The sequence below is a fragment of the Atractosteus spatula genome (genome assembly GCF_055471065.1).
Source record: "Atractosteus spatula isolate fAtrSpa1 chromosome 10 unlocalized genomic scaffold, fAtrSpa1.hap1 SUPER_10_unloc_6, whole genome shotgun sequence".
NCBI classification, from domain to species: Eukaryota; Metazoa; Chordata; class Actinopteri; order Semionotiformes; family Lepisosteidae; genus Atractosteus; species Atractosteus spatula.
In genome coordinates, this window is record NW_028296626.1 from 650,197 (window position 1) to 674,567 (window position 24,371).

Consider the following 24,371-nt stretch of genomic DNA (forward strand, 5'->3'; position numbering starts at 1 on the left):
GCTGAGCCGCATCAGGAACCGAAATATAAGTGCCCTGGAGGCAGTGAACAGGGCGGAAGCCGATAAGGTGAATGCGGTTTGGAGGAAAAGAGAGGAAAGAGGTGTATGTTAAAGATCGGGCGAAAGAATAACGGACTACTGAAAGGAGAAAAGGTTTATGGTTTTTGGATTACGGACACTGGATAAGGATACATCGCGGATTGGCTTTATTACGGACTTTTGGAACTCGGATCGGATCAGGATTAAGGGAACGGATTACGGACTGTATTTGGAAGATAGTTGGAGGAAGAAACGCCACGAAACTCAGGAAAGAAAAGTGTGGTGTGAGTACTACTTTCATTTACATAAACTTTCCCCCGGAGACACCACAGTACCCATCCGCGCACCCGACAACCAGGCATGTGTGACCCCGTTGACCTGGATGATTAATCAAACAGGCCGCGCATTCATCAACCACAACCCCCTTTAAACAATGGTTGAAGGTGCAACATACCACCGACTTTACAATCTGATCCATAACATCGGGCTCATTAGAGCCATCGTTAGCTAAACTAGGTTGAACATCATCATTAATCACATTTTGGCGAACACACATGAACAGACACGAAACATTCAAGCTTGATGGTAGTTTGAAGATTGATGCGTCGACCTCTTCGTTATTCTATTAAAGGAAAAAAGAAAAGGAAGGCTTAACAAAATAAATAGGCATGCTTTTTACCTAAAATATTTAAATTGTAATGCCTCTTTTGTGTTAGAGTTCTTCGTTTGCTTCGAACTTGTTGTGGTTTAATATTTACCATTTGTAGCAACTCTTCATCAGTCGTTGACAGACCCCCAACACCTGAATCACCATCAGAGTTCACATGACAGCCACTGTCACACACCACTGAGTGCTGGGTCAGCTTTTGCTAAAAAGAAGACAAAGTGTTGAAAACGAAATACGCTAAACGCAGATTGAAACGACAATTCCACTATCAGAAAAAATATTTTAGCAACCTACTTCTTCAGTTTGCATAGCAGAGGAATCCGATGATTCACTACTCAAAGAAGCCATCTTCGCAGCAGTCAATATCGGGGCCTGACAGCTCAGGTGTCACACTTCAAAACCGGCAAGTCGGCTAATTTAAGCATAAACTCCAAATTTGTAACCATGCCTACATAGCTCAAGACATTTTTCAAATGGTTGCGATGTTTTAGAACGCCCCACCATATCCCCCCGCCCCAAAATCACACGTGTTTTATCGAGAGTGAAAAGTAATCACGTTGAATTAAAATATGTAAGCTTATTTCAATGACAAATTCTCAACAACTTTTCAAAAGTTTGAAATGATTTTCCACGTACCGTGAACGTAAGGTCTTTAAACCTTAAAAATATTAACATGCAACCCAAGCCTCAAATGATGTGTGTTTCTCTAGAAAAGAAATTACATTGAATCAAAAAATGTAAAACTTATTTTATCTTTTGAGAAGAGCGTTGTAGGACAGGTCTTTATATTTTAGTGGATAGGTCATAAAAGTGTTAAAATAATTGAATAAGACACATTTAGCAGCGATAAATTATAAGCACGAGCAAAAATTGATATTTATAACGCTTATAGATTTTAACAATATAACAGACTTTACTAAAATGTTTACTTTTAAATTAAATATTACATCACAACATGTCCACACCCAGGCACCTGCCGTTAAAGGTTATGGGATGTAGAGATACAGTATATAAGGTTCATGATGAGAATAAAAAACGCTCATGCTAATACACAAGCACCTGTGTCTCACCAAAGCTGACAAATAAAAAGCCAAAAAGCCGCACTGCACGTGTGAAAAGGAGAATGAGCAAGTGAGCGAAGATAGGGTGCCTCCTGCAATTAAAGGCTTACAGCACCTGGTATTCCCAGGCGGTCTCCCATCCAAGTACTAACCAGGCCCATCCCTGTTTAGCTTCCGAGATCAGACATGATGAGGCGTGCTCAAGGGGGTGTGGCCGTAAGCCAAAGCAAGGCTCGCTGGCACCCTTCTTATAGAGAGGACAGCTCCGTCACCTCTTTTACGACGCTGCTTTTTTTCCCTTGCGTTTTTCTCTTCTTCCCACGTTCTCTCTCTTCACTGCCTTCGTCCCCGCTCTATTTCACTTCAGCCTTTCACTCTTGCTTCCTTCCAATGAGGACGGAGCTGTGGGAGAAAGGGCGCTTTAGAGGATCGCTGTGGAGAGCTGCTGCTTTGCTTTGACATCTGAGCTCTGTGGAAAACGATCTCAATACAATTCTGAAAAACGCGACTCCCCGAACGCCAGCCGAACAAGTCTCCACAGCCGAAGCGCTGTGTCTCTTTTCAGCTGGCGATAAACCTTTCCTCGATCCTTTGCGGACTTGTAAAACTGTTCATGATCAGAATAAAAAACGCTCACGCTAATACACAAGCACCCATGTCTCGCCAAAGCTGACAAATAAACAGACGGACAAGCCGCACTGCACGTGTGAACAGGGGAATGAGCGAGCGAGCGGGGATAGGGCGCCTCCTGTGCTTAAAAGCTTACAGCACCTTGTATTCCCAGGCGGTCTCCCATCCAAGTACTAACCAGGCCCATCCCTGTTTAGCTTCCGAAATCAGACAAGATCAGGCGTGCTCAAGGGGGTGTGGCCGTAAGCAAGAGCGAGGCTCGCTGGCACCCTTCTTATAGAGAGGACAGCTCCGTCACCTCTTTTACTACGCTGCTTTTTTTCCCTTGCGTTTTTCTCTTCTTCCCACGTTCTCTCTCTTCACTGCCTTCGTCCCCGCTCTATTTCACTTCAGCCTTTCACTTGTAGCTGCAATGGTTGTTAATAAGACAGAATTAAGTGTTGCTGTGCTTTTTCTAATGAAGCCCCATCTCTCTGTTCATCTCTGTGGTGCAGCCACAGAGAAACTATTCATGCAGGCTGATTTAAAGATGTTTTCTTTTGATAAGGGACAGCTCCCAAATGGGGATGCACTTAGCTAAGCCTAGCTATCATGAGCAATGGTCATCCATTGGCGCCTATCTGTCTAGGGTGTGCCAGATGGACATCTGGACTGCATTCCTAAGTGTCAGGAGTAAGTGACTCACATCTCACCTTGATCAACCAATCAGGGACTGGTAGGGCCGAGTAACCCACGTGGGACTCTGATGCCCATGGAACTTTCAGCCAATGAACGAGCTGAAGTTCCTCCAGGTAAAAACAGGCAACACAGAGGGCCTGAGAGACTATTTCCTGGACTTTTCTAAAGGGAATTCAAAGGAGAATTCCAGGGCAGGACGGCCCAGGAGCAATAGGCTCCCAAGGGCGGGACATTCTCGCAGCGCGCCTCCTAACCATCCTAAGACTCAGCCCGGACAACCACGGAATGGCCAGTGTGTCCGAGTGCCAGAACTTTCCTTTGTTCTAAGAATCTAGAGCGGAGGTTGCCAGAGAGTAACCAGAGGATCCACCTGAGGTAAGCACCAGCAGCAAGCCTTGTGAACAGATCGGAACTGTGGACAGCTGAATCACTATTCAGAACTAGCGCTTCATCAGGAATGAACCGGTCCTCTTTCTGACTTGCTGGGACCCACAGTCATCTTTTCTCCTGTGCACAAACTTTGCTAGTTAAAGCCAACACTAACTAGCCGGTCAGTGATCATCTGCAGCACAGCACAGCCTGGCACGGAGCCAGAGAGCCTGCAGGAGATCTGAATCCCCAGAGATTGGATGAGTATTCAACTTCAATGCATTACAGCTTGAGAATTCAATTGTTATCCCAACCAGTTGATATCAATTTAATTCCTAAGAGTTATGTACTTGTTTTCAGAATCTAATGTAGAAGTTGTAACCAAGTTCACTTTATGAAACGATCAAAATGAATGATATACTGAACGTATGTCCTCTTGATATATGTAACTCCTTGTAACCGATTGTATATATACCTTTTGTATTCTGATAACCCTCTCGATAAGATCTGTTAGGTTTATATGCATATTTTATGTATTAATAAATGTATCCTCGTGTATTAGTACCCGTGCTAGTGTGCGTTGTTTGAGTTATATCGCATGGTTGGATTCTAAGGCCATCAAAAGAATCATTTTGTGATTTACGGCTACAATTAATAAATGTCCCCGTACATGCCCAAACCCTACAGAACTGGTGCCTTCAGAGAGCACACTACATTTATTGGCATCCCTGGATGGGCTATGGTAAGACTGAAATGAGTCAACCAAGCGGAATAATTCAATATAAAACACCGCGGGTTTCATACTCGACAATACAGTGTGCTGAAAGCCGAAAGGAAAAAAGTTCCCCTTGCTCTTTAAGCAGTGCTTGATTGTTTTGTGATCTTTTGCGATCTACTGGGTTGATTGCATACTTGATCTTGTGGTTTTCTGTGGTAGAACTGTGATTTCGTACTTAAAAGTAATACTCTTTAAGTTTAACGATGGTTGCTAAAAGGTCTGAATTCAAGTCGCTATTAAGCACTCTCTCTAGCAGCGACAGGTCTGACCGCGATCTCCGTCATATCTCCGTCAGCGGAGAAGCTAGGAGAATAAACCTCCATTCTCTGAGAGAGCTAGCGAAGGACAAGGAGAGATTTGACCCTGCAGTGTCAGAGAATAATATCGAGAGTTATATTCAAGACCTCAGGTATACCCTGCAGTACCTGCCAAACGCTACAGAACAGGAAAAAGTGTTTCTGGTCAGGAAAACTAGCAGCAGAGCTGTACATGAGTGGATGGCTAGGCAGATGAAGAAAGTCTGTGATGACTTTGAAGAGCTGTGTCAAGCACTTATCAGAATACAGTGCGTTTATTGACCCGACTGCCGCGATAGCCACCGCCCTTAACATTAAGCACGAGAGAGCAGAGTCCCCTCGCGAATATTACGAGAGACTTAGATGAACTTATTTTGCAGGGCAAAATGATGAGGGTTGTGAAGAGAACACACATTTCAAGGGCTTATTCATTGCGAATCTCCACCTGTCAGTCAGAAAGATGATCTTAATGCATACAGATGCACAGACCATGAAAATGACTGATATTAAGAGATTCGTGCAGAAAGCCTGGGAGTATGATGTCCAAAGTCGCTCTGAGCAAAAAGCTGTTAAAGCGACTGTGTTCGCCGTCAGAGCCAGCAGGGTTAATTCCCCCCTGCTTGAAGGAGCACAGGCTCCTGAGCTGGCTAAGCCCCGTTCCAAAGCAGGCACACAGGACCACACCCAGCGTCCTAAGTTCCATGAGAACACCGGGGAAGAGAAAGGGCTAGATAAAGCTGAACAAAAGGATTCAGTAGCCGCCCGCCTGGCCAGGCTTGAACAAGTTTTATTAGGACAGAGACAACCGCTCCCCAAGGCTGCCGGAAGCGTGAATGAGCTGATACTCTCCACTGGAGGAGGCGGAGACCCGCCCCCTCTCCCTCCCTCAGTCTATCTGATTGAGTGGAAGGGTTCCTGCCTGGATGAGGTCAGCTACTCGCAAGCGAGTGCTGACTCCACCCCTGAAGTCACAGAGCAGGCAGTAAAACAGAGAGGAAAAGCAGGAAGCTTTTACCTCAAGGCTGCCATGGGAGATGTCTTACACAGTGAGACATTGATTGACACTGAGGTTGAAAGGTGTTTGATGTCATACAGCAAGCTCAAACGGGTAGAAAAAGAAAAGGGCATGCGACTCAGAGATGAACCTTTGGTGGATCACCAGAAAGGCAAGGTGTGGAAACAGGTCAAGGCTCCTAAGCCTTCTGTACAGAGGGAAAGGGGGGCCAAGAGGCAGAATGTGCTCACACAGTGCCCACCGAACACAGAAGCCTATGTGGAGATTCCTTCTATTCCCTCTGGACAAGAAATAAAAATATTTTCTTGTTCCCGGAAATATAGGGAAGTCATGTCCTGGCTGAGGTCACAACAGCCTCCATGCCACAGGAGCGGTGCTCCAGGCAGCCGCCTGATCCACCAGGTAAAGCACACCCCTTTTACATCCCTAAAGAGGAGCAGATCTCCCCACCTGGCGATGAAAAGGAGCTTTCCCTGTGCACCCTGGCACCCAAGAGGGGTCAGGACCACCACCCTGCAGTGGTGAAAGGGATCCAGATGGCAGGAGAGCAGGTTGGTGATGTAGCCCTCACCCTTAGCCCTGAGAGGTCCTCTATCAGTGAGGATCTGCTTGAGCAGCTGTCACAGGGCCACCACCAGGTGCCCCTGGTGCAACATTCACAGGTTAGACAGGAGGTCCAGCTGGACGCTGAGACTACTGCGCTGTGGACACACCTGATCCCAGATGCCGATTCCCTCTGCTGTGACCCAGGGAACCTGCAGTCAGGTAACATTATTTCTCACAACTACCAGGTAGTGAGTGAGACCGACCTGATTTTCCTGCCTCAACGGCAGGGTTTCCAACACACCCAGTCCCCCAGAAGGGACAAGGAATGAAAGCCAAGCCAGTTTTCCTACAGCCACCAGCTCAGTCTGTCAGTCTGAGGCTGACCAACAGTGGTTCAGCCAGACTGGAGCTGGATGGTCAAGCCACCCGCCTGCCAGTGGAGAACACAGAAAAGTGGGGTGTCAGAATCCCCGCCTGCACTGACATGGGCCTGGTGGGTGATAGCGAGTTCGAAGACTGTGAACTGGCTATCCCAGTGCTGGGGCAGCTCCCTGAACCCCTAGCGAGGGAAGGGGGGAGCAAGCAGGTGTCCTACACCGGCCCCCAGCGAACGACTGTAAACATGCCGATAGAGGGATTCCTCAATCAGGAAGTGTGCAGGGTGGACCTGAACAGTGAGAATGGGGTAACAATTCCAGATAACTCAGGTGCTCCAGATGACCACTCAGCCGGGGGTCAGGCATGCTCCACCGCTGCACCGCCCCCTGCAGGGTTCCTAGAGCACAGGCATGAACAAATCGAAAAATCAGATGCCCTGGAAATGGAGGAGCAGCATCAGCAGCTGCATCAGATCTCCCCAGATTTCCAGGATGTTGGTGCCCAAGATGCCACATGGCATACTGAGAAAGACACCATGTACACGCTGCGCCAGCTTAGAAAGGCAACAGTCACTCAGAAGGAGATGACTGGGATCAGCCACCCTAAAAGACTTTTGGGAGGACTGATTGCTGCCGCCACTGTTGTGCATTTGCTACAGTAGGTTTGTTTGCTACTGGCACTCTTTCCCTGACTGCCCCAAGAAGGCAGGTGTCAGAGATGCCGGAGGGTAGTGACAGACTGTATCAACAGCAGCAAAAGTTGGAAAGCCTAGGGAAAACCCTACAGGCAATTTCCTATGCAACAGGGTTAAACCTTATCCCCCAACCAGTGGACATGATTGCCGGTGTTATACAGTGAATTTATGCTTGTGTGCAACAGGCCAGAATGTTGACACAAGATCTGTTAAGGGAGTTCAGTGCCACTGTAGCCAGTCTAGCCATGGCACAAATCCCAACCCACTTGATTCCACTCTTCTCAGTAGAAGAGTATGTGACATTAACCACCCCATCGCTCATAGCTCACCCAGAAAGCAATCCAAGATTGAATTTGGTTCCAAATCTTGAGATGGGTATGGCTACCAAAGCTATCCATTGGCTGTTTCTAAATGATTCACCAATGAAGGGTACCAAGGGTACCTGACCATCCTGAGCCTGGACAACCACGGAACGGCCAGTGTGTCCAAGTGCCAGAACTTTCCTCTGTTCTAGGAATCGAGAGCGGAGGTTGACAGAGAGTAACCAAAGGATCCACCCGAGGTTAGCATCAGCAGCAAGCCTCGTGAACAGGTCGGAACTGTGGAAAGCTGAATCACTATTCAGGACTAGCGCTTCATGACTTGCTGGGACCCACAGTCATCTCTTCTCCTGTGCACAAACTTTGCTAGTTAAAGCCAACACTAACTAGCTGGTCAGTGAGCATCAGCAGCGCACCGTCGCAAGCAGCACAGCACAGCCTGGCACGGAGCCAGAGAGCCTGCAGGAGATCTGAATCCCCAGAGATTGGATGAGTATTCAACTTCAAAGCATTACAGCTCAAGAATTCAATTGTTATCCCAACCAGCTGATATCAATTTAACTCCTAAGAGTTATGTACTTGTTTTGAGTATCTAATGTAGAAGTTGTAACCAAGTTCAATTACGAAACGGTTTAAATGAATGATATACTGAACTTATGTCCTCTTGATATATGTAACTCTTTGTAACTGAATGAATATATATCTTTTGTATTCTGAAAACCGTCACGATAAGATCTGTTAGGTTTACATGCATATTTTATGTTTTAATAAATGTATCCTCGTGTATTAGTACCTGTGTGTGTGTGTGTGTGTGTGTGTGTGTGTGTGTGTGTGTGTGTGTGTGTTGAGTTATATCGCATGGTTGGATTCTAAGGCCATTAAAAGAATCAATTTCGTGATTTACGGCTACAATTAATAATTGTCCCCTTAAATGCTCAAATTCTACGTTAGTATAGTGGCAAGTATCCCCGCCTGTCACGCGGGAGACTGGGGTTCGATTCCCCGACGGGGAGTAGAAAGCTTTTCTTTTACCTCCTTAGAGAAAGGACTGCCTTTCACTTCTCTGTTTTCTTTCACAGCGTCGTGCACCTTTTCATTACTCTCGCTTTCAGAGCCTCCGCACGGCACACGACTCGACATCAGGAAGCACATTGAAGTGAAAGCAGGAAGCGCTGCGACATGCACTGTGCAGATCCCGCCACACTAAGAGGTGAGTGGGTCTGTTCGATGCACAAAGAACGCTTTGATAAGCGTCAAAGGCAAGTCATTCCGAGTTGGTCGTTTGTGTTTTCTGTTCAGACGCGAAATGCTGAAATGATCTCTCGGCTCCTCGGTTGTCATTTCTGCTCCGTAAAGAAATCACAGCACGCGTCGGCTTCCAGCACGGTGGGTCGGGACACGATGCCGGGGGTCGGAGAGAGCGATGTCTTCCTCGTTAGTATAGTGGTGATTATCCCCACCTGTCACGCGGGAGACTGGGGTACATCAGGACGCGCATTGGAGTGAAAGCAGGATGCGCTGCGACATGCACTGTGCAGATCCCGCCACACTAAGAGGTGAATGGGTCTGTGCGATGACAGCGCTAGGCGAATCCCCAATCCCCTTTTGTGCGAGGCGACAAGAGAAGCCGGTCTGTTTCCGCCCAGTTTCGAACCAGGGACTTTTCGCGTGTGAGACAAACGTGATTACCACTACACTACGGAAACGGTAGCAAACCCTACCCAGCGGCCCAGTGCTGAGCTTCGCCAATGCGATTCAGCTGCTTCCAGTGCCTTTTTTGGAGTGCGCTGATGGACCGTGCTCTCTCTCCAGAGACCAGCACGCCTGTCATGGACGGAGCAGGAAAAGCGGCGCCACATTCTACAGCCCTCTCCACGCAATCGACGAAATCGGGCCACTGAAGTGGAGAAAATCGCCTCTCCAGAAAGTGCAAATATCATCTTGGAGAGTATAAATCCTATTGCCAAAGGTCAGCCCTGTCTACCAGAGTAACCCTCCCACCTCCTGCAGCGATGATCAGCTCGTCTCACACGCGAGAAGTCTTCGGTTGGAAACAAGCACCCCCTCTTCTCGCGCGTTTTGCACGTTCGATTGGTTTTAATGCGGCTCCTTCGTACACGGTGCTGATCTTTTGGAAAGCAGGAGGCAAAACCGACACGTTCCCATACCGGGAGTCAAACGCGGGCCGCCTGGGTGAAAACCAGGAATCCTAACCGCTAGACCATATGGGAGCACACAACCCCGCTGTTCCGGGCATCATGCAAGCAAACTACATAAATATGAGAAAACACGCAAGAGAGTTGTCACTCAGAGTGTCGAAGGGTCGATGTATACTGGGGCTCAGTTGAAATGCAACGTCAGGACTTTTCCGAATTAGGTCACACGAAGAGAGCACAGCCTTTTCCGCCCTACCATGTGTGTATCGGTAACTTGCCGTGATCGTATAGTGGTCAGTACTTTGTGTTGTGACCGCAACAACCCCGGTTCGAATCCGGGTCACGGCAGAATAGGGGCGTCTGCTTTTACTACTTGCGCGAATGAAGGCAAAAAAAAGCCAATCGATGTGAACGAACGGCGCTTTACAGAGGAGTACTGCCTGACTGGATCGTTGATGAACGACAGAGGCCACTCCGACCTCTTCTCGGTTTTCTTCAATGACTTACTAAGGATCTTCTTCACATTCGCCCATGCAGGGGAAGCCAGTTACACCAAAGCAAACGCAGGAAAGTGCATTTCAAGCAGAGACCAGGAGGGACTTGTTTACACCGAGAGTGGTCGGAGAATGGAACAATGCGCCCAGCCCTGTTGCTGGAGCCAATTCTTGATGAGATCTTGGGCTCACTGGATGCTAGTCTTTCTGTTGTTCTTGCAGGTCCTGCGCTGCTTTTGAGCCGACAGAGCTCGTCCTGGTCTGTCGGCACAGCCCAATTGCAAATGATCGGCTCCACGTGCAGAAGGAACGTGCGTTTGGTACAAGAGTGCATGAAGGCACTGGAAATACATTGGGAACAAATGACCGGTCACTCAAGACCTCTGTGAAGTACAGGAGCGTGCAACAAGAGGCTGTTTCCGCCCGGTCTCGAACCGGGGACTTTTCGCGTGTTAGGCGAACGTGATAGCCGCTACACTACGGAAACCTGCAGGGACCGCTGCTGGTGTCTCGCTTGCGTTTCGGGTTGAGAAAGGGAAGCGTCACTTTAGGCAGGGGGCGCAGGAGAGAGGAACAAAGGGCGCGATGAAACAAAATGCCGAAACCCGGGATCTTTAGATCTTCAGTCTAACGCTCTCCCAACTGAGCTATTTCGGCAGTGCACAGAGCCCACAGCCACCTGCTCCAGCCTTCCTGTGTTGCGGCATGAGCGCACCAAGAGGAGCGGGAGAGTGTTGCAGGAACGTCACTCAGAAGGAAAGCCACCCAGCTGCGCCCTCTGAGCTCTGTCCAGCGCATCTTCCTCGCATGGACTCCTGCCTGCGACGGGCAGGAAACAATTAGCAAGAACAGAACAGCACCCCATGGGTGTCTCATGACCACACCTTAGGTTGTGACACGTGCAGGTGTGAGGGGTTGCCGGGCTACTCTGGAGCAGAGCTTGGGCGGAGGGGGGGCGGGAAAGCAGACAAAGAGGTGACACCTCAAGGTCTGCACGATCACAGCTCTCCGCCGCCCCAGGCTTCCGCTCGATAAGCTACTGGACACACCCGCCCCTCCTCACACAGACCGTGGTAAAGCCCCCGAGTGGGAGGGCTCTCTCTTCCTCCCAGGAGCTCTTGGACACGACGCACAGACAGAGCGCGGGGAGCCGCCGCCTGCAAACACGGCTCCAGGCAGGACTCCACTCCGCAGGAGCCGCAGAGCAGAGGAGATGGGGGCAGCTTAGTTCCTGTGCAGAGACCTGAGCTGTTGTTGCTGCGGAAGCTGTCTTTTCTGTTCTCGGGGTAGGAGTGAATGTTGAGTTGCCCTTAGAAATGAAGCAGAGCACTTCAACGGCACGGGTGTGTGTGTGTGCGTGCGCCCTGGTGATTCTGGGAGACAGATCGAACCTGGGCTAAAAGAGAGGGGGCTTAGCCCTCTTCCATTTGCTAGTTCAGAGTTGTACAACCCATCTGTATCTGCTAGGCGGCGCAGTCGTCGTGCACAAAGAACGCTTTGAAAAGCGTCAAAAGCAAGTCATTCCGAGTTGGTCGTTTGTGTTCTCCGTTCAGACGCGAAATGCTGAAATGATCTCTCGGCTCCTCGGTTGTCATTTCTGCTCCGTAAAGGAATCACAGCACGCGTCGCCTTCCAGCACGCTGGGTCGGGACACGATGCCGGGGATCGAAGGGTGTGCTGTCTTCCTCGTTAGTATAGTGGCAAGTATCCCCGCCTGTCACGCGGGAGACCGGGGTTCGATTCCCCGACGGGAAGTAGAAAGCTTTCCTTTTACCTCCTTAGAGAAAGGACTGCCTTTCACTTCTCTGTTTTCTTTCACAGCGCCGTGCACCTTTTCATTGCTCTCGCTTTCAGAGCCTCCGCACGGCACACGACTCGACATCAGGAAGCACATTGAAGTGAAAGCAGGAAGCGCTGCGACATGCACTGTGCAGATCCCGCCACACTAAGAGGTGAGTGGGTCTGTTCGATGCACAAAGAACGCTTTGATAAGCGTCAAAGGCAAGTCATTCCGAGTTGGTCGTTTGTGTTTTCTGTTCAGACGCGAAATGCTGAAATGATCTCTCGGCTCCTCGGTTGTCATTTCTGCTCCGTAAAGAAATCACAGCACGCGTCGGCTTCCAGCACGGTGGGTCGGGACACGATGCCGGGGGTCGGAGAGAGCGATGTCTTCCTCGTTAGTACAGTGGTGATTATCCCCACCTGTCACGCGGGAGACTGGGGTACATCAGGACGCGCTTGGAGTGAAAGCAGGATGCGCTGCGACATGCACTGTGCAGATCCCGCCACACTAAGAGGTGAATGGGTCTGTGCGATCACAGCGCTAGGGGAATCCCCAATCCCCTTTTGTGCGTGCCGACAAAAGAAGCCGGTCTGTTTCCGCTAAGTTTCGAACGGGGGACTTTTCGCGTGTCAAGCAAACGTGAAAACCACTACACTACGGAAACAGTGGGAAAAGGGGTCCCCCGGCAGTGAGTATTCAACTTCACAGCATTAGTGCTCGAGAATTCAATTGTTATCCCAACCAGTTGATATCAATTTAATTCCTAAGGTTATGTACTTGTTTTGAGAATCTAATGTAAAAGTTGTAAACAAGTTCAATTACGAAATGGTCTAAATGAATGATATACCGAACTTATGTCCTCTTGATATGTGTAACTTTTTGTAACTGAATGAATTTATATCTTTTGTATTCTGATAACCCTTACAATAAGATCTGTTAGGTTTACATGCATATTCTATATAATAATAAATGCATCCTCGTGTATTAGTACCTGTGTGTGCATTGTTTGAGTTATATCGCATGGTTAGATTCTAAGACCATTAAAATAATCAATTTTGTGATTTACTGCCACAATTAATAATTGTCCCAGTAAATGCCCAAACCCCTACAGAACTGGTGCTTTGTGAGAGCACACTACAACAGGGTGTGATCTCCTGTCCCTGCCTGAGGAGCAGACAGCGAGCCTGTCTCTCAATAATACTAATAATACAGTGTGTGATCTCCTATCCCAGCCTGGGAAACTGTGAGTCAGCCACTCAATTATTATAATACACTGTGATCTACTGTCCCAGCTTGAGGAACACACAGTGAGCCTGTTTCTCAATAATAATAATACAGTGTGTGACCTCCTGTCCCAGCTTAGGGAACAGTGAACCAGACTCTCAATAATAATAATACAGTGTGATCTACTGTCCCAGCCTGAGGAACAGTGAGCTTGTCTCTCAATAATAATAATACAGTGTGATCTCCTGTCCCAGCCTGAGGAACAGTGAGCCTGTCTCTCAATAATAATAATACAGTGTGTGACCTCCTGTCCCAGTTTGGGGAACAGTGAACTAGACTCTCAATGATAATAATACAGTGTGATCTCCTGTCCCAGCCTGAGGAACAGTGAGTTTATCTGTCAATAATCATAATACAGTGTGATCTCCTGTCCCAGCCTGAGGAACAGTGAGCTAGTCTCTCAATAATAATAATACAGTGTGATCTCCTGTCCCAGCCTGAGGAACAGTAAACCTGTCTCTCAATAACAATAATCCAGTGTGTCATCTCCTGTCCCAGCCTGAGGAACAGTGAGCTTGTCTCTCAGTAATAATAATACAGTGTGATCTCCTGCCCCAGCCTGAGGAACAGACAGTGATCCTGTCTCTCAATAATAATAATATATTGTGTGACCTCCTGTCCCAGCCTGAGAAACAGACAGTGTGCCTATCTCACAATAATAATAATTCAGTGTGTGACCTCCTGTCCCAGCCTGGGGAACAGTGTGCCAGACACTCAATAATAATAATACAGTGTGATCTCATGTCCCAGCCTCCGGTACAGTGAGCCTGTCTCTCAATAATAATAATCCAGTGTGATACTTCCTGTCCCAGCCAGAGGAACAGACAGTGAGCCTGTCTCTCAATAATAATAATACAGTGTATGACCTCATTTCCCAGCCTGAAGAACAGTGAGCCTGTCTCTCAATAATAATAATATAGTGTGTCATCTCTTGTCCAAGCCTGAGGAACAGTGAGCTTGTCTCTCAATAATAATAATACAGTGTGATCTCCTGTCCCAGCCTGAGGAACAGTAAACCTGTCTCTCAATAACAATAATCCAGGGTGTGATCTCCAGTCTTAGCCTGAGGAACAGACAGTGATCCTGTCTCTCAATAATAATAACCTACTGTGGAATGTCCTGTCCCAGTCTGAGGAACAGACATTGAGCCTGTCTCTCAATAATAATAATACAGTGTGTGAGTTCTTGTCCCAGCCTGAGGAACAGTGAGCCATACTCTCAATAATAATAATACAGTGTGATCTACTTTCCCAGCCTGAGGAACAGACAGTGAGCCTGTATCTCAATAATAATAATACAGTGCGTCATCTCCTGTACTAGCCTGAGGAACAGACAGCGAGCCTGTCTCTCAATAATAATAAAACCGTGTGTGACCTCCTGTCCCAGCCTGAGGAACAGACAGTGAACCTGTCTCTCAATAATAATAATAATTCAGTGTGTGACTTCCTGTCCCAGCCTGAGGAACAGACAGTGAGCCTGTCTCTCAATAATAATAATAATTCAGTGTGTGACCTCCTGTCCCAGCCTGAGGAACAGCGAGCCTGTCTCTCAATAATAATAATACAGTGTGTCATCTCCTGTCCCACCCTGAGGAACAGCGAGCCTGTCTCTCAATAATAATAATACAGTGTGTGATCTCCTGTCTTAGCCTGAGGAAAAGACAGTGAACCTGTCTCTCAATAATAATAACCTTGTGTGGAATGTCCTGTCCCAGTCTGAGGAACAAACAGTGAGCATGTCTCTCAATAATAGTACAGTGTGTGACCTCCTGTCCCAGCCTGAGGAACAGTGAGCCTGTCTCTCAATAATAATAATACAGTGTGATCTCCTGTCCCTGCCTGAGGAACAGTGAGCCTGTCTCTCAATCATAATAATACAGTGTGATCTCCTGTCCCAGCCTGAGGAACAGACAGTGAACCTGTCTCTCAATAATAATAATAATACAGTGTGTGACTTCCTGTCCCTGCCTGAGAAACCGACAGTGAGCCTGTCTCTCAATAATAATAATACAGTGTGTGACCACCTGTCCCAGCCTGGGGAAAAGCGAGCCTGTCTCTCAATGCTAATAATACAGTGTGTCATCTCCTGTCCCAGCCTGAGAAACAGTGAGCTTGTCTCTTAATAATAATACAGTGTGATCTCCTGTCCCAGCCTGAGGAACAGTGAGCCTGTCTCTCAATAATAATAATACAGTGTGTGACTTCCTGTCCCAGCCTGAGGAACAGACAGTGAGCCTATCTCTCAATAATAATAATACATTGTGATCTCCTGTACCAGCCTGAGGAACAGTGAGCCTGTTTCTCAATAATAATAATATAGTGTGTCATCTCTTGTCCAAGCCTGAGGAACAGTGAGCCTGTCTCTCAATAATAATAATACAGTGTATGACCTCATTTCCCAGCCTGAAGAACAGTGAGCCTGTCTCTCAATAATAATAATATAGTGTGTCATCTCTTGTCCAAGCCTGAGGAACAGTGAGCTTGTCTCTCAATAATAATAATACAGTGTGATCTCCTGTCCCAGCCTGAGGAACAGTAAACCTGTCTCTCAATAACAATAATCCAGGGTGTGATCTCCAGTCTTAGCCTGAGGAACAGACAGTGATCCTGTCTCTCAATAATAATAACCTACTGTGGAATGTCCTGTCCCAGTCTGAGGAACAGACATTGAGCCTGTCTCTCAATAATAATAATACAGTGTGTGAGTTCTTGTCCCAGCCTGAGGAACAGTGAGCCATACTCTCAATAATAATAATACAGTGTGATCTACTTTCCCAGCCTGAGGAACAGACAGTGAGCCTGTATCTCAATAATAATAATACAGTGCGTCATCTCCTGTACTAGCCTGAGGAACAGACAGCGAGCCTGTCTCTCAATAATAATAAAACCGTGTGTGACCTCCTGTCCCAGCCTGAGGAACAGACAGTGAACCTGTCTCTCAATAATAATAATAATTCAGTGTGTGACTTCCTGTCCCAGCCTGAGGAACAGACAGTGAGCCTGTCTCTCAATAATAATAATAATTCAGTGTGTGACCTCCTGTCCCAGCCTGAGGAACAGCGAGCCTGTCTCTCAATAATAATAATACAGTGTGTCATCTCCTGTCCCACCCTGAGGAACAGCGAGCCTGTCTCTCAATAATAATAATACAGTGTGTGATCTCCTGTCTTAGCCTGAGGAAAAGACAGTGAACCTGTCTCTCAATAATAATAACCTTGTGTGGAATGTCCTGTCCCAGTCTGAGGAACAAACAGTGAGCATGTCTCTCAATAATAGTACAGTGTGTGACCTCCTGTCCCAGCCTGAGGAACAGTGAGCCTGTCTCTCAATAATAATAATACAGTGTGATCTCCTGTCCCTGCCTGAGGAACAGTGAGCCTGTCTCTCAATCATAATAATACAGTGTGATCTCCTGTCCCAGCCTGAGGAACAGACAGTGAACCTGTCTCTCAATAATAATAATAATACAGTGTGTGACTTCCTGTCCCTGCCTGAGAAACCGACAGTGAGCCTGTCTCTCAATAATAATAATACAGTGTGTGACCACCTGTCCCAGCCTGGGGAAAAGCGAGCCTGTCTCTCAATGCTAATAATACAGTGTGTCATCTCCTGTCCCAGCCTGAGAAACAGTGAGCTTGTCTCTTAATAATAATACAGTGTGATCTCCTGTCCCAGCCTGAGGAACAGTGAGCCTGTCTCTCAATAATAATAATACAGTGTGTGACTTCCTGTCCCAGCCTGAGGAACAGACAGTGAGCCTATCTCTCAATAATAATAATACATTGTGATCTCCTGTACCAGCCTGAGGAACAGTGAGCCTGTTTCTCAATAATAATAATCCAGTGTGTGACTTCCTGTCCCAGCCTGAGGAACAGACAGTGAGCCTGCCTCTCAATAATAATAATACAGTGTGTGATCTCCTGTCCCAGCCTGAGGAACAGTGAGCCTGTCTCTCAATAATAATAATACAGTGTGTCATCTCCTGTCCCAGCCTGAGGAACAGTGAGCTTGTCTCTCAATAATAATAATACAGTGTGATCTCCTGTCCCAGCCTGAGGAACAGTGAGCCTGTCTCTCAATCATAATAATACAGTGTGTGATCTCCTGTCTCAGCCTGGGGAACAGACAGTAAACCTGTCTCTCAATAATAATAATCCAGTGTGTGATCTCCAGTCTTCGCCTGAGGAACAGACATTGATCCTGTCTCTCAATAATAATAACCTAGTGTGGAATGTCCTGTCCCAGTCTGAGGAACAAACAATGAGCATGTCACTCAATAATAGTAGAATAGTGCGTGATTTCCAGTCCCAGCCAGAGGAACAGACAGTGAGCCTGTCTCTCAATAATAATAATAAAGTGTGTGAGCTCCTGTCCCAGCCTGAGGAACAGACAGTGAGCCTGTCTCTCAATAATAATAATACAGTGTGTGACCTCATTTCCCAGCCTGAAGAACAGTGAGCCTGTCTCTCAATAATAATAATACAGTGTGTCATCTCCTGTCCAAGCCTGAGGAACAGTGAGCTTGTCTCTCAATAATAATAATACAGTGTGATCTCCTGTCCCAGCCTGAGGAACAGTAAACCTGTCTCTCTATAACAATAATCCAGTGTGTGATCTCCAGTCTTAGCCTGAGGAACAGACAGTGATCCTGTCTCTCAATAATAATAACCTACTGTGGAATGCCCTGTCCCAGTCTGAGGAACAAACAATGAGCATGTCTCTCAATAATAATAGAATACTGTGTGATCTCCAGTCCAAGCCAGAGGAACAGACATTGAGCCTGTCTCTCAATAATAATAATACAGTGTGTGACTTCTTGTCCCAGCCTGAGGAACAGTGAGCCATACTTTCAATAATAATAATACAGTGTGATCTACTTTCCCAGCCTGAGGAACAGACAGTGAGCCTGTCTCTCAATAATAATAATAAAGTGTGTGACCTCCTGTCCCAGCCTGAGGAACAGCGAGCCTGTCTCTCAATAATAATACAGTATGTCATCTCCTGTCCCAGCCTGAGGAACAGGGAGCCTGTCTCTCAATAATAATAATACAGTGTGTGATCTCCTGTCTTAGCCTGAGGAAAAGATAGTGAACCTGTCTCTCAATAATAATAACCTTGTGTGGAATGTCCTGTCCTAGTCGGAGGAACAAACAGTGAGCATGTCTCTCAATAATAATACAGTGTGTGACCTCCTGTCCCAGCCTGAGGAACAGTGAGCCTGTCTCTCAATAATAATAATACAGTGTGATCTCCTGTCCCTGCCTGAGGAACAGTGAGCCTGTCTCTCAAAAATAATAATACAGTGTGTGACCTCCTGTCCCAACCTGAGGAACACTGAGCCTGTCTCTCAATAATAATAATACAGTGTGTCATCTCCAGTCCCAGCCTGAGGAACAGTGAGCTTGTCTCTCAATAATAATAATACAGTATGGTCTCCTGTCCCAGCCTGAGGAAGAGACAGTGAACCTGTCTCTCAATAATAATAATAATACAGTGTGTGACTTCCTGTCCCAGCCTGAGAAACCGACAGTGAGCTTGTCTCTGAATAATAATAATACAGTATGGTCTCCTGTCCCAGCCTGGGGAACAGTGAGCCAGACTCTCAGTAATAATAATACATTATGATCTCCTGTCCCAGCCTGAGGAACAGTGAGCCTGTCTCTCAATAATAATAATACAGTGTGTCATCTCCTGTCCCAGCCTGAGGAACAGTAAGCTTGTCTCTCAATAATAATAATACAGTGTGTGATCTCCTGTCCCAGCCTGAGGAACAGTGAGCCTGTCTCTCAATAATAATAATACAGTGTGATCTCCTGTCCCAGCCTGAGGAACAGACAGTGAGCCTGTCTCTCAATAATAATAATACAATGTGTGACCTCCTGTCCCAGCCTGAGGAACAGACAGTGAGCCTATCTCACAATAATAATAATACAGTGTGTGACCTCCTGTCCCAGCCTGGGGAACAGTGAGCCAGACTCTCAGTAATAATAATAATACATTATGATCTCCTGTCCCAGCCTGAGGAACAGTGAACCTGTCTCTCAATAATAATAATACAGTGTGTCATCTCCTGTCACAGCCTGAGGAACAGTGAGCTTGTCTCTCAATAATAATAATACAGTGTGATCTCCTGTCTCAGCCTGAGGAACAGTGAGCTTGTCTCTCAATAATAATAATACATTATGGTCTCCTGTCCCAGCCTGAGGAACAGACAATGAACCTGTCTCTCAATAATAATAATAATACGGTGTGTGACTTCCTGTCCCAGCCTGGGGAACAGTGAGCCTATCTCTCAATAATAATAATACAGTGTTTGACCTCCTGTCCCAGCCTGGGGAACAGTGAGCCTGTCTCTCAATAAGAATAATACAGTGTGTGATCTCCTGTCCCAGCCTGAGGAACAGTGAGCCTGTCTCTCAATAATAATAATACAGTGTGTCATCTCCTGTCCCAGCCTGAGGAACAGTGAGCTTGTCTCTCAATAATAATAATACAGTGTGATCTCCTGTCCCAGCCTGAGGAACAGACAGTGAGCCTGTCTCTCAATAATAATAATACAGTGTGTGACCTCCTGTCCCAGCCTGGGGAACAGTGAGCCAGACACTCAATAATAATAATACAGTGTGATCTCCTGTCCCAGCCTGAGGAACAGTGAGCCTGTCTCTCAATAATAATAATCCAGTGTGTGACTTCCTGTCCCAGCCAGAGGAACAGACAGTGAGCCTGTCTCTCAATAATAATAATACAGTGCGTGATCTCCTGTACTAGCCTTAGGAACAGACAGTGAGCCTGTCTCTCAATTATAATAATACAGTGTGTGACCTCCTATCCCAGCCTGAGGAACAGACAGTGAGCCTGTCTCTCAGTAATAATAATACAGTGTGTGACCTCCTGTCCCAGCCTGGGGAAGAGACAGTGAGCCTGCCACTCAATAATAATGTTACAGTGTGTGACCTCCTATCCCAGCCTGGGGAACAGACAGTAAACCTGTCTCTCAATAATAATAATCCAGTGTGTGATCTCCAGTCTTAGCCTGAGGAACAGACAGTGATCCTGTCTCTCAATAATAATAACCTAGTGTGGAATGTCCTGTCCCAGTCTGAGGAACTAACAATGAGCATGTCTCTCAATATTAATAGAGCAGTGCGTGATCTCCAGTCCCAGCAAGAGGAACAGACAGTGAGCCTGTCTCTCAATAATAATAATAATAATAATAATAATAATAATAATAATAATAATAATAATAGAGTGTGTGACCACCGACAATGGCCACAAAGCCGGGGAATGGCACCTGTAAAGTGTTAATTGGGGCACAGGAACAGCCCGTCTTGTCTCGGGGGCCGGCTTCAAAGACAATCCAGCAAACACAACGGGGTGGGGGAAGAAGATGACACGACACATGCAGGTACATTCAGTTCTGGCCGGAACGAGTCATTTGTCGGTCTTTTCAAGTGCTGGGAGCCGAGTAATCCTTCGCTTGTATCGTTTCTCCCCCTGCGACTCTCGACTGGGCTCACCCACGGCAGCCCAGCAGGTGTGAGCCTAGCTGGCACCCGGATGGGAGATTCCCCCCGGAAAAGCTCAGGTTGCTGCTGCTCCTGCAAGAGGTGTGACTGGGACCAGTAGGGAGCGCTCACCCTGCGGTCTGTGTGGCTTTCTTATGCCCCAGCATCCTGATGGCGACACTCTGCTGCACAAACAGGCGCCGTCCTTCGGGGGAGGCGTAAAACTGAGGTCCCGACCCTCCTTGGCCATTAAGAAATTCCAAGGCGTCTCTCAAAAAGAGATGCCGGGGGTGTCACTCTGGTGTTAGTGTTCCCCTTTACCAATCAGTCGGGGTCTCCTCCTAATCAGCGTCTCATATGTAACAATCAATGACGAGGCCCCCCTGTCCTGCGATATTGTACTTGTCTCCTGGCCGCTGGCTGGCGCCGTGAGATTTAGTACTTGCGCAAGAGACCGGGGGCAGAGCGCGAACGCGGTCCCCCGCCCCCCCGCAAAGTGTGCGCTCCAGGTTCCCTCTCGGGGCTCTGCAACACAGCGGAAAGGCAGCGAGAAGGAGCCTCTTGCTCTGACGCCGCAAGGCCACAAGAGGGCGGAGGCGCCGCTCGCCCGGCCGACGTGTTGGACTGGTGCGCTTTATGTGCTGAAATAAACACGCGACAGCCCAGAAATGTTTTCAGAGTGCTGTGCACTGGAGGTTTTTGTCTTGTGAAGACTTGCCTTGTGCTCCTCCATGCAGTTTGTTTGTCCTCCTCCAGTGCGGGACAAGCCAACACAAGGGAGCACATTCGCCAACATCCAGGTACGCAATGCAATTTGGAAAGAGGCTCCTTTCCAAAGAGTTGCACACGAACGATCCTTCAGTCCCGCTCGGGGGGCACTGAGCCCCAGCCACACACAGCTTCAAGTAGCGAGTCAGGCGCCATGGCTTTTGCTTGCGGCCACACCACCCTGAATGTGCCCGATCTCGTCTGATCTTGGAAGCTAAGCAGGGTTGGCCTGATTTGTACTTGGATGGGAAACTGCCTGGGAATACCAGTTGCTGCAAGCTTTTGCTCTCTCGGCCAGCAGGGGTCGCCGTTGGTACCGTAGGCTTTGGGAGGAAAACCTGGAGGATGGAAAGGTGATCTATAGCCTCATCTCTAGAGATGTTTTGTTGGTATGGCATGTGTGTGACCCATATAAAAAAAAACCCGTTTGTAAAACGAATATCGAAGCTGCCTCTAAATCTGCAAATGAAGATGAGTCGATAAACCACTTGTTTTTCGTATAACTATACATATATTCATTTATTACTGATTTCATTCATTGAGCACGGATACAATAGAGGTACAGCCATTCACTGTTTGACATGTCTGCACTGCTACAGAACCTAGCAATCAGAAAACGGGTGAAACTGTCTTGAGAATTAGCATACAGTACCGAGGCCCCCATGACCAAATAAAGGCTAACCTCGATAATCAGCCTAAATAATGCAGACTACAGCAAAACGACTGACTTTGAAAAGGGAATGAATGTCTGGAAGGAGTAGTGTAACCAGCTTGAAATGCTTCTCCGGACCTCTAACTAAAAGAAACCGGGAACCAGCAGTGGCATCGACTCCTTTCCAACTGGAATCCTTTCGCAGCTTGTGGTGTCGTATCTCTTCCGCATCTGATATGGGACCAAGCACATCAGGGGAGAGCGTGAACGCAGTCCCCCACTACCAGAAATTATGCAGTTGAGATTCCCACATTTGGGGAATTCGCAGGGGTCAGCACAGCCAGAGTGCAAAGGCCTAGCCTCACTCTGGGTGAAACTCCTTCTTGATCAAGGTATCTCCCCTGCCAGGTAAGTATGAGCTGTACAAGCCCCTGCAAGTGGCCCACACCCACAGCACAAAGCACGCAGCCTAGGCCAGCTCCTCGCCCCGCACACCACCGCCTCCTGCTGGGCCCACTCTTTCGCACACTCACATGCCACCCTAACACTCAAAAGTGTGGGCAAAACGAGAAAACGAGCGCGCCGTTTCCTACACATCTGCAGTTGCAAATGCGCATTCGCAGAATGTCCCGGGATGCAATTCGGCCTCATTTGCAAAACACCAGACCGGCAGATCGCTACGCAAGCTTGCGTCGTGCGCCTGCCACACACCGAACAAACACCGGAGCCTTTTCAGCAATTTCCAAAAAACGGGCCTGCTCGCCTGCCCACAAGGCTCCGTCTCTTACCCGCTCTCCAGAGCCTGCTGCCTTCTGTGCTGTTCTCTTGGCACCGCTGCAGCGCACACAACTCCTGTAGCGCGGGGAGAATGTTTCCACGCTCCGCCGCAGTGAAGGCTCGCTCCGTGCGCACACGTCCTTTCAATGCCAGTTCAACAAGTGCTCCGCATTAGCAGCGTCGGGGCTCCGGCGTGTCGCACCTCACCTCACCTCGCACAGCCCCCTCCTTGAATGTCTGGCGCTGGGCATGCCCCGCTCTCCTCCACCTTATCTTATCGTGTGTGACCACCGACAATGGCCACGATGCCGGGGAATGGCACCTGTAAAGTGTTAATTGGGGCACAGGAACAGCCCGTCTCGTCTCGTGGGCCGGCTTCAAAGACAATCCAGCAAACACAGCGGGGCGGGGGAAGAAGACGACTCGACACATGCAGGTACATTCAGCTCCGGCGGGAACGAGTCATTTGTCGGTCTTTTCAAGTGCTGGGAGCCGAGTAATCCTTCGCTTGTATCGTTTCTCCCCGGTGACTAGATCTCACCCTGCGACTCTCGACTGGGCTCACCCACGGCAGCCCAGCAGGTGTGAGCCTAGCCGGCAGCCGGATGGGAGATTCCCCCCGGAAAAGCTCAGGTTGCTGCTGCTCCTGCAAGAGGTGTGACTGGGACCAGTAGGGAGCGCTCACCCTGCGGTCTGTGTGGCTTTCTTATGCCCCAGCATCCTGATGGCGACACTCTGCTGCACAAACAGGCGCCGTCCTTCAGGGGAGGCGTAAAACCGAGGTCCCGACCCTCCTTGGCCATTAAGAAATCCCAGGGCGTCTCTCAAAAAGAGGCGCCGGGGGTGTCACTCTGGTGTTAGTGTCCCCCTTTACCAATCAGTCGGGGTCTCCTCCTAATCCCCGTCTCATATGTAACAATCAATGACAAGGCCCCCCTGTCCCGCGATATTGTACTTGTCTCCTGGCCGCTGGCTGGCGCCGTGAGATTTAGTACTCGCGCAAGAGACCGGGGGCAGAGCGCAAAGGCAGCCCCCGCCCCCCTCAACGTGTGCACTCCGGGTTCCCTCTCGGGGCTCTGCAACACAGCGGAAAGGCAGCGAGAAGGAGCCTCTTGCTCTGACGCCGCAAGGCCACAAGAGGGCGGAGGCGCCGCTCGCCCGGCCGACGTGTTGGACTGGTGCACTTTATGTGCTGAAATAAACACGCGACAGCCCAGAAATGTTTTCAGAGTGCTGTGCACTGGAGGTTTTTGTCTTGTGAAGACTTGCCTTGTGCTCCTCCGTGCAGTTTGTTTGTCCTCCTCCAGTGCGGGACAAGCCAACACAAGGGAGCACATTCGCCAACATCCAGGCACGCAACGCGATTTGGAAAGAGGCTCCTTTCCAAAGAGTTGCCCACGAACGATCCTTCAGTCCCGCTCTGGGGGCAAGAAGCCCCAGCCACACACAGCTTCAAGTAGCGAGTCAGGCGCTGCTGCTTTT

The 24,371-nt window shown here is 48.3% G+C and overlaps 2 non-coding genes and 3 pseudogenes across 2 annotated transcripts; 2 read left to right on the top strand and 3 right to left on the bottom strand.

The window, feature by feature from the left end:
- Positions 1 to 1,870: 1,870 nt before the first annotated feature.
- On the bottom strand, positions 1,871 to 1,989 carry LOC148811919 (5S ribosomal RNA; annotated as a pseudogene).
- A 537-nt stretch (positions 1,990 to 2,526) lies between these two features.
- On the bottom strand, positions 2,527 to 2,645 carry LOC148811920 (5S ribosomal RNA; annotated as a pseudogene).
- A 7,258-nt stretch (positions 2,646 to 9,903) lies between these two features.
- trnah-gug (transfer RNA histidin (anticodon GUG)) lies at positions 9,904 to 9,975 on the top strand. Its single transcript has one exon. It is a non-coding gene; the product is annotated as a tRNA-His (tRNA).
- Positions 9,976 to 21,623: 11,648 nt separating this feature from the next.
- LOC148811922 (5S ribosomal RNA) lies at positions 21,624 to 21,741 on the top strand (annotated as a pseudogene).
- A 623-nt stretch (positions 21,742 to 22,364) lies between these two features.
- Positions 22,365 to 22,528, bottom strand: LOC148811923 (U1 spliceosomal RNA). The gene has a single exon (XR_016086368.1). It is a non-coding gene; the product is annotated as a U1 spliceosomal RNA (small nuclear RNA).
- Between the last annotated feature and the right edge of the window lie 1,843 nt (positions 22,529 to 24,371).